The sequence below is a fragment of the Mus caroli genome, chromosome 11 (genome assembly GCF_900094665.2).
Source record: "Mus caroli chromosome 11, CAROLI_EIJ_v1.1, whole genome shotgun sequence".
Classification (NCBI taxonomy): Eukaryota; Metazoa; Chordata; class Mammalia; order Rodentia; family Muridae; genus Mus; species Mus caroli.
Window position 1 is genome coordinate 95,499,314 of NC_034580.1, and position 4,929 is coordinate 95,504,242.

The following is a 4,929-nucleotide window of genomic DNA, read 5'->3' on the forward strand; positions in this document are numbered from 1 at the left end:
AGTATTGAGTGTTGGATTATAGGCTTGTGCCATCGTGCCTGGGTATGCGTTTGGTTTTTAGGAGTAGATTAATTGGATAAAGGGCCAATCACTCAGTGAGAAATTACTTGAGTTAATCTCCTTTCTTGTTGGCACAGCTATTTCTCACCCACACCCCAGTGTCTGGTGTCTTCTGTCCTCACAATACTCTAAAGAGTGGGTTTTTTTCTCCTCCAAAAGACATAGATTTGAATGAAGGAAGCAGAGAAAATAACCTACTGAGTATTTTAGTAGTACTCACAGTAGTTCTCGAGATATTGAACTCTCCCCAAACAATGGTTTAAAAATGGCTTCAGAGGATCTCTGAGACCCATCTACAGTCAGCCAGAGAGTAGATTTAAGGTTTGAACTTGGGATTTCTGATTCCTTTCATCGTCTACTTCTGTGTCCTGCCTACAGTGGAAACACCACTCAAGTTATTTGTTTCGCTTAGCACATGCCAACACATCAACGGAGACACCGGCATCCTCCCAAACCCAGCTTTACTCTCTCCCTGGCCCTTCTGCCATTTTCGTTTATCCAGGTCCTCTCTGCTCACTAAACAGTGAGTGTTTGAATAAGGTTTAAAAACACGAAGCTTGTACGTTCTGAGTGCTAGGTCAAACGTCTATCATTTTGTCTTTCTTGTCACCTCCGTCTTGAAGAACCTCGGACCCTGCCTGTCTGCTTTGCGCTCCTCTTAGCTGTCACTCCCACATGCTGTCACTTCTAGCTCTTCTCAAACTCCTTCATCATTCCTGATGCCAGCTTTGCTGGAGATCCCCTGTTACTTCTTCCTCCCACAGTATTGTTAACACACAATGGAGATTGTGCTTATAAATGAACAGGCCTTATGTGAAGTCACACTTATTGCTGTGGATCAGCATTTGTTACGCTTACATAAACGACTCTGCTTAGCTCTGAAATCCTTAGCTTCACCCAAAGCTTCCATGCTTCAGTGGATGTGATGATTCACAGTCTCTGCCTTCAGAATTCCCCAAATTGCTGCTCTATGTCTTTTGACTTCTAAAAATGATTTTTGCACGTTGGCATTTAAAGAGCAGAGTGGATTCTGGCTTCTTCTATTAGAGTTGTGGTTTGGGCATCTACAGAGGGTCTTCCTGGATATTATCCTCTTCCTATAAGAAAGTTTCTATAGAAATGGGGCGATTTCTTAGCTACCAAGTTCAGTGGGGCTGGCGATCTTTCTAGTGTCTAAACTAGATTCAGTATTGCCCGAATGTGATTCCCTAGGTGTTTTCTCTAAAGACTAATATGTTCCATGCTCCCCACAATCAGCTCTGATGAACAACCAAAAGGAGTGAGTGTAAGTCTGAGTGAATAGTTCACTAAATAATTTTTTAAAGGAGGCAAATGTAAGAGGGCTTAGTCAGGAGACATGAACTACACACATGATTCTCATTGAATTAATTTAAAACAATTTGTAACTAAGTTGTTGGTTAGGTGATGAAAAAAGGTTTAAAGAAACTCCTACGACATCACAAGTTTAGTAAATGCAGAACATGTGCATTTTAAAAGAAAGAAGGAAAAAAGAAAGAAAGAAAAAGAAAGCATACAGAGTTAGAGAGGGTGTTACCCTGAGAGTGAAACGCATTTTGGGAAAGGTGTGGCAGGCTTAGTTCATGCGATGGGCTGAGAAGAGCAGTGGAGTTAGTTCTATAGAGTGGAGAGAACTACACATGGAACCCAGGTACTGCCAGGGCAAGGATGCTTGCCTGCTGGAGCGAGGCAGCGAATCTGAGGTGATAACGCTGGCACCGGCTGGCAAAGGAGTAAGCAGAAAACAGTAAAGAGGAAGGGACAGGACCCTACTCTGCAGACGGCGCAGTTTTCCTCTCTTGCCACCTAGTGGTCAAGTCTAGCACAGCCACTGGCAGAGCAACAAAGAGGTTTACTGGGCATCACCGCAGGAATCTCAGAGATTGCCACAGAGATCAGAATGGAGGAGCTGAGAAATGTAATTTAACAATAGGCACATCTACACATTTCAAGACAGTCATCCTTAGGTATCCTGAATCTCCACACATCATTGACTTCTAGTTTCTTTCTCTAAATTACATCTATCTTCTACCTGTCTATCTGTCTTAGTCTCTCTCTCTCTCTCTCTCTCTCATCTATCCTGTTTATGTGTGTGTATGCACTTGTGGAGGTCAGAAGACAACTTTCAGGAGTCCATTTTCTCCTTCCACTGTGTGGCTTCTGGAGATCAAACACAGGTTGTCAAGCTTGGGTGTCAAGCACATGGTCTGCTGAGCTATCTCGCTGGCTCTCTGGCTTTCTTTTTGAGACAGGGTTTCACACTGTAGACCAGGATGGCCTGAAACTCAAAGCAGTTTTTCTGATTGAGCTTTTGGAGGACTGAGATGACAGGCCTGACTGTTTCTTACGTCATTGCCTCTTCCTGAAGTGGTACTCATGTTTGTATTGTATTGTATTGTATTGTATTGTATTTTTTTTACATATGCCTGTCTTGTGCATATGTACATATGTATAGATGTATGTGGAGACCAGATGTCAATGTGGAGTGTCTGCCTTTATCACACTTCATCTTATTTTTTGAGACAAAGGTCTCTTACTGAAAGTGAAACTCAAACAGACTGGCTGGCCAGTAAGCCTGTCCTATATTAGCCTCCCTATTATATATATATTTATACACATATATATACACATATATACACACATATATGTTATATATATATTATATATAACATATATTAAATATATAGCATATATGATATAATATATCTATGTAATATATTATACAACATTATATATAATAATACAATTATATAATATATCATATAACATTATATAATATATAATAATATAATTGTTATACACATACACACACACACATATATATACATACATATAAAAGAACTGAGGGTTCCAGAAACTGTGGCTTTTTGAAGATTGCTATGCTCAGCTTTTTATGGTGATGTTGAGAACCAATCTCAGGGCCGCATGCTTGGGCTGCAAGGATTTTACCAGGGGAAGCATGTACCTAAGCCTGTTCTTGAGCATTAAGGTTGGAGTTAGGTGGATATTTTCTCCCCCCCCCTTTTATAAACATGTGAGGGAAATCAAAATATTTACTCATCTGCAAAACCGTGATACCAGAATATTTCCTAAGATTGATCAATTAAGTAAAATTACATCCATGTGAAGTTAGTACCACAAAGGGAGGGGCAGAGGAGAAAAGCATGCAAAGACGGCAATATCCAAAGCATAACCTAGACTTTGTAAACAATGATTCCTTCAGTGCAGTACATCCCAAATGGTGCCACAGCAATCCTCAGCAAGCCACAGTTTCTGGAACCCACCGTCCTAACTAGTGATGGGTGGTGAGGATACGAATGGTATTTGTAATTCTTTTCTTCCAACACTCACTTTATTTCTTTATTTGGCTCTCAGATGGTTGGGTTTCTTAACCTGGGGGGTGATTTCAACTTTCATTCTTGAAGAGTCTGAATCCACAATGGGCCTACATTTTTGGCTTTTAATTTTCCATAATATTTTTTTTAACCAAGTTTCGGTTTAATAACCTGGCTTGCCCATTGAACCCTTTGTCACTGTAGTTGAGTGGCAGTAACCCAAAGTTCATTTTGAGGTTTAGGATCAAGGATAAAAGCCAGCAGAGTTACCCTGTCCTGTCCCCGAGAGTTCAGTGGCAGGAAGAGACCGAAATATCGAGATGGCAGTCTCCGTTTCTACTCATTATTCTGCCTCCTGGAGCAGGTGGTTGGTTTGCTTGTTTGTTTGTTTCCCTTCAGAACCAAGATCTGTAAAGCATCCGAGCTCACAGTTGTGGGACAAGAAACAAGGAAGAGTCTGCATTTAAAAGCTGTAGAGTCACTCTTGCTCCTCTTGTTCCAGAAGAACTAACTAGTTCCACAGGCATGGACTTATTCAAAACTGTATTTGCTTTGCTTTGAGACGAATTGTATGATCAGAATCAAGGTTGGGTGGGATAACACCACAGAAGAGAAAACCTTCTTTAAGAGTAGGCGTGGTGGGGTAGGCTCTACATGTCAAGATTACAGATCCTCTTCCACTTAAGTCGTTCTGAATATAACGGAAGGGATTGGATGCAGTAAGTTTGTCCTGAGTTGTGTAGTTGCTCACAACTAGCTGCCTTGTGGATGGTAATTAGATCAGGAGCTCATTGTTAAAGGTGTTTTTGACAGGTCAGGTATTCCCTAGTAGAAAGATCTAGTTTAATATTGGAGTGGGGGAAACTAGTGTTCTCAAGTCCAGTATTCCAGCACGTTCACCTGTAGGTTCCATTGTACCTGGTGCAAACACTGATACAGCTGAGGGAAAGAGCGGAACGGCACACTGAGAACACCTCATCATGTCCACCTGATTTTTGAGAGACTTCCCTGTTAGGGTCGTAAACACTTACGTTGGAGCTGGGTCTGGTGGTGCAGGTTTATAAGCCCAGTGGGCAGTGAATGAAGGAATCTTAGTCTTCAGCGGAAACACAGTGGTCTACGGACTGTCTCCTCAGTCTGTGGATGTTTAATGGAAATAACCACGTTTGACAACTGTGACAATTCCCACGTTTGTGCACAGACCTGAAGAACAAATTTCAGCCAAATGACAAGAAGTAGGAGCTGCTTGCTGTTCCCTCAGGTATTAGGATAATCGATCCAGAAATTTGACAGTTCAGAGGGCAATCCTTGAAGATGGATACCATTACGAAGGACATGAAACTAGCCAGGATGCTGGTACATTACCCATTTAGCTCACATTTTTTTTTCCTTCTGAGAAAGCAGACCAATTTGGGAGAGTAATAAAATAATTGTATACTATTATCTTAAAGTCATTCAGCTTGTGACCCCAATTGGTTCTGATATCCAAGATGTAGTATTTCTTTTTTTTTTTTTT